The following is a 6,031-nucleotide window of genomic DNA, read 5'->3' as shown; positions in this document are numbered from 1 at the left end:
AAAAACTCAATACCAATTATTTTATTGTTGTATCTCACAGTTCTGGGGGTTGGCTGCATTCAGCTAGTTGATTCACATTTGGAGTGTCTCATATGGTTGCAGTCAGACTGTGACTGGAGCTGAAGTCATCTTGAAGGCTCATCCTTACTCACGTGTATGGAAGATTTCAAGTGGGTTTGTCATCTGAAACACCTACACATGTCCACTTCCACTCTAGCCAGTGGCTTTCTCCAGCATAGTGGTTGATTTTTAAGAGTAACAGCTGTATCATATTTTATGACCTAGTCTTGGAAATCACAGACCAAAATCACAGGTCTGCCAAATTGAGGGGAAGGAGCATGGACCCCACACCCCAGTGGAAAGAATGAAAATTTACATTGTACGATCACATGAGATGGTAGATCTTATGGCTATCATCTTAGAAAATACAGTTTGATACATTTCTTTAACACTTTTTGCTAAAATTCATTGTTATAGCATCCAACAAAGTTGATCCAATCCATTTTATTACTATTATTATTATGAACTCATGGAAGTTAATACATTTTAAATATTCCAATCATTGCAGTTACTGTTTCCACTCATACATAAATTCATTCATCTTGACAAGTGAAAGACTCGTTAAATTACACCTTAGTTCTTTTGATACAACTGCACAGGTTTTGAAAATCTCTTTACTTCCTGGCTTGGCATGATATTCCAGGCTCATCTTGAACATTTCTCATTCCAGAAACAGAATCCTTCATTTCTCTAAAAGCTCTCATTCCTTTTAAAATAAAATGCCGTATGAGTTCCTTCCTTCTGAAATTTCAAATGCAAATTCAGAACTCACAGTTTTTACTCACCTCATTGATCTTGTGTCCCTATCTCCTTCCCCCATGCTAAAAATACTAACTCCCAGTAATACCAACATAATTAAATATTTGTTCCATTCCACAAAGGTAGCAAATAATCTCAGAATAAACACCAACAATAAAATTAGTAAAAGTAATTTTTGTACCCAAATTTCCTATACCCAAAGTTTTGTTTTTTAGGTATGTCTGTCTCATAATGAATAAATAATGAAACTGTGCTATTCCAAAGTCACTTGAAATAACTCTTCCCTGTGTGGTTGTGTCACTACCTCCATGCAGTTAGATTCATTTGCTCCTTTTTCTTAAGAATTTCATTTTAAAGATTTAATGTAATTAGTAATGTAAAATATTTACATAGTGACAAAAGCAAATCTGCAAAATAAGATACATTCAGGAAAGTCTAACTTTTATTTCTGTCGCTTCCTCTTCCTTCTCCTTTCCCCGTCAGTAACTTTTTATTTCAATATTGATTTGTTTATATTATGATAAAATACATACGTGTTTTAATCTCACTCCTTTGTTAAATTTGTAGATGCATACAATACATGCCTTCTCCTTTTTGCTTTTTTCACCTAATAATAAATTTGGACAAAGAGGGGTGCTATTGAATAGTCATGAAGAAAGAGATCTGATTATTCAACAGCACCCCTCTTTGTCCAGGAAAATTACATACATGTGAAGCCTGTAGCAGCAGGGAGTGACATGAAAAAGCACTTGATGCTTTTAAGCAGAGCAGCAGACAGCATATGTGATGGTGACTTAGTGGACAGCCAGATCCGGAGTAAGCAAAACTGGAGTCTTCTGCCTACGCAGGCCATTTATGCCAGTGGTTCTTCCTGGAGAGTTGATGAGGGGGTTCATGACCCAGTTTCCCACCTTACCGAGCTGACTGGGGAAGCACTCGTCTACAGGCAAACACAATCGTATTGTTCAGGACCTGGCCTTGCATATAAGTCTCAGAACTTACTTCAGCAAAAGGACCATAAACATGGATTATTTGTCACATCTAAGGGATGTACTTGTACAGCCCTTGACCTCACAAGGAGTCGGCAGGGTACAGGATGTTATTGCGCTTATGGACACATATTATTCGATGAAAGAAGACTTTGAGAATATCATGGAAATTAGCAGCTGGGGTGGCAAACCTAGTCCCTTTTCAAAGCTGGATCCCAAGGTGAAAGTAGTCTTCACAAGAGCTTACAATAAGGGAGCCCACCTTACTCCGTATTCACTTCAAGCTATAAAGGCCTCTAGACACAGCACAAGCCCATCCCTGGATTCGGAAAACAATGAAGAGTTAAATGAAGATGACTCTCAATCTGATGAGAAAGACCAAGATGCTATAGAAACTGATGCCATGATCAAGAAAAAGACAAAATCTTCAAGGCCTTCAAAACCAGAAAAAGATAAGGAGCCCAGAAAAGGAAAAGGAAAAAGTTCGAAGAAATGAAACCATTTTTCACTAGCAACAGCCACTTTTTACTCTCCCTCCTGACCAGTCCAGTTGGTCTAGAGAAAGCCTCGTTTTTTCCCAGAGCAACCATGTTTTAACATAGTGGGATGACCTGGTGTCCCATTATAAATAAAGGGTGGTATGGCTAGAAGGGTATGAGCAGTAGGCTTAGGTACACCTCTTATAGGGTTTGATAGGACCTCTTGGGTCCTCCACTGTCCCTTGTCAATCTAGTTAGAACGTGCTTTTGAATGACTGTAGAATTGGAACTAGAAACTACACCTGGGCCTTGGAGTCAGATTTTAGTTAACAATAATGAGCCTGGGAGCAGTAGTACTAAGGCGTCTTTTGTAGGCTTAAGAGTTTATCCTAATGGCCTTTATAGGACCAATGCTGATTTTTTTTTAAAGGTAGTTCCTATTATGGGGTGAAATTTTGTAAATAAATGATTATACAAAACAGTCACCACCTAGAACTGGGTATTCTTTGTACACTGTCAGATATCTTTCAAAGTATAAATTAGGAATAAAAATGTTCCACATGATACATGTACAAATTCTTTTTAAGATTTTCATCTTGTACAGCAAAATATTATGTTGGTATATTACTTGCTTATTAATTTGCAAATGATTGGATTAAAAACTCACTATATTCCAAAAAAATAAATAAATAAATTTGGAGATAGTTGCACAGCAATGTCTAAAAATATTTCTCCTGTTCTTTCAGAACTGCATGCTCCTTTGTTTGACTGTACCGTTGCTTATTCAACTGGAACCCTACTAAGGACATTTGAGTTGTTTCCAGTCTTTTGCTATCACAAATAAGCCTGCAGTGAATAGCTTCGTGATTATCTGTCTTTGTATTGTTTGCAGTGTATTTCAGGGGTAGATTTTTAGAAACAAGAGCTTTTATTCACATGCAATTTTGTTGTGTAGTGCCAAATTTTGTACCACAGGTGATGTAACAGTTTGCTTTCCCATCAGCAGTATGTGACACTTCCTAGCTCCCTCAGCCTTACCAAATATATTATGTTGTCAAACTTCTGCTTTTTTGCCAATCTGATAGGTTGTACTTTAAAAAAAACTCTATCCTGTGCTTCAAAGAGTTACATTTAGATATGGAACATGAAAATAAGTTATCATCTTAACTGAAGAGAATTTAACATCTTGTGTTTTAAAAAAGAAAGGCAAATATTTTTTTTCTTCTCATGACTATTCAGCAATAGGCCTTTTCTTGCATTTCATTGCACATTATCTAATTAAACAAATGTCCTGCAGTTAACAGAACAGAAAAAGAAGTTGTTTCTGGAATGCATTTGACTGGAATTTATCCTCATATACACACCTTGTCAGACAACTCCCAGTTTGAGATATTACTTAGTAAAACTAGGATGACCCTGGGCTAGTGTCTAAATCGGCCGATTGTCATCCAGCCTCAAGGGGTGTGACCTTCTCCCTGCTTGGTGCACCTGAGTCAGTGTGCTGTAACCATGCCCAGGGACCTAACAACCTTCACCTGCCAGCTTCACAGCCTTTTCCTGACAAGTTAATTTTCTCCCATTTTACTACTTAACCTTCCCATAACCCCAATCTGTGCTAGGTTTGATGATCAGGACTTTGGTGACCCCCACAGTAATGCAGCATTTCTACCTAGTTTGTCTTCCATTTTTAATGAATGAAGAAAGAGGAAAGAGCAAAGACAGATGGAAAAACACACATTTTTATTGCATGTATTTTTAGGTATTTAGCAGCCATGCACCTCTTCTACAGTGATATGAAATGCCGAATTGAACTATAGCTTTCTATTTGTTTTCCTCTTCTATTCTCTACTTTAGCTTTCTGTTCAGCATTGTTTATTTCTGCTTTCCCATTCTTCTGTTCCCAATTATGCTCAGGCAAAAAATCTCCTTTTTCTGTATCTTATTAAAAATTATTTTTTATTTTTAAGCTATTGGATAAAATACTAGCTAAATGAGAATAAGCTGAGTCATATCTCTTTAATTGTTCAAAACAATAGCAAGCATTTTCTCAGTTATGAGCTATTTTAGGTTACACTTTTAAAATAGGAACTTTCTTTTAAAAAACTTATGAGAACTATGGTTGCACATTATAATAAGAAACTGGAATTGGAGGCAGAAAACACATTACCAAGGTTTATAACTCACTCATGATTCTTTTTTGTTGTTGTTGTTGTTGTTAGAGGCATTTACTTTTTTAAAAATTTGACTTTAAGTTCTGGGATACATGTGTAGAATGTGCAGGTTTGTTACATAGGTATACATGTGGCCACGGTGGTTTGCTGCACCTATCAACCCATCATCCAGGTTTTATGCCCTGTATGCATTAGGTATTTGTCCTAATGCTCTCCCTCCCCTTGTCCTGCATCCCCTGACAGGTCCCAGTATGTGACGTTCCCCTCCCTATGTCCATGTGTTCTCATTGTTCAACTCCCACTTATGAATGAGAACATGTGGTGTTTGGTTTTCTGTTCCTGTGTTCGTTTGCTGAGGATGACGGTTTCCAGCTTCACCCATGTCCCTGCAAAGGACATGAACTCATCCTTTTTATGGCTGCATAGTATTCCATGGTGTATATGAACCACGTTTTCTTTATCCAGTCTATCATTGATGGGCATTTGGGTTGGTTCCAAGTCTTTGCTGTTGTAAATAGTGCTGCAATAAACATACATGTAATTCTTACTGAATTCTAGTCATAGGATTGAATGCTAGTTGTCCTGGAAATACAGTCTTTTTATATCTCATGGCATGCAACTTTTTGCTTCAAAAAATATAAAAACTTTTTGTATTGAATATTACAGGATTCATCTGATGTCTTGTAGGCCAACAGATTATTCTTACATTTGGACAATACTGGTTGTAAATGAATTCAAATAGAGCAATATAAACAAAAGTATTCCAATTCTTTTTTTAACAGAAGTTTGTGGATATGAAAAAGAGTTGACTAAAGTCTTGCCTACTTGCCTTGTTGGGAAACATTTTCAATGACAAAAACAACCTACTGCGTTCTGAAATTCTTAAATCAATCACTTAAACAAAAACATTTAACCTTTCTTATAGTTTCATTGTCAAACATTGTTCAGCTAATCATTTTCAAGAAATATCATTTGTTATGTCATTTCACTAAAGGAAAACTTACACTTTAAGATATGTGCCTTTGAAGATGGGAGAACAAAGAATTATTTTTTGCTGTTCTTTTTTCCAGGATTTGGGAAATATATTCATGGCCTGAGAAAAATAAGCTTTATTTAAGTGGACAAATATCATCAACAACATCAGACAAGTTGTTTGTTGGATATCAGATAGGTGTTTGTTGTATACCATATAGTTTTTTGCTCCTCTAGAGTCAGGGGAAGTATTTTATCTTTTCAAATCCATCTCATATGTTCAGATGAGGATAAGGTATAGATGAAATAGGTCATTAAGTCTGTAAGTTATTCATTTTCTCAAAGATTTGAAAATACTTGTAAACTACAACTCATTTCAGAATAAGGTACACATTTCTACTTCTTCTCTACCCTCTCCTCCACTTTAGCAAACATACACACATACATGGACAGACAAAATGGCGTAACTGAGGAGAGCAACAGTAGCCTTGAAATAAATTGCAAACTAAGAGCTTTATGCTATAAAGAAGGTCAAGGAAGCCAAAGAAAAAGGAAAAAAAAAAAAAGTCACTTTGGAAAAAAAAAGTATCTGAGGAAACAG

At 36.2% G+C, this 6,031-nt stretch overlaps 1 pseudogene; it reads left to right on the top strand.

Annotated features, from left to right (window-relative positions):
• The first annotated feature begins 1,842 nt into the window (after positions 1-1,842).
• Positions 1,843-2,352, top strand: LOC111542066 (annotated as a pseudogene).
• The last annotated feature ends 3,679 nt before the right edge of the window (positions 2,353-6,031 follow it).

This window comes from Piliocolobus tephrosceles, chromosome 10 (assembly GCF_002776525.5).
Source record: "Piliocolobus tephrosceles isolate RC106 chromosome 10, ASM277652v3, whole genome shotgun sequence".
Lineage (NCBI taxonomy): Eukaryota > Metazoa > Chordata > Mammalia > Primates > Cercopithecidae > Piliocolobus > Piliocolobus tephrosceles.
The sequence above is the reverse complement of the archived record's forward strand: the minus strand, read 5'-3'. Positions and strand labels throughout refer to the sequence as shown.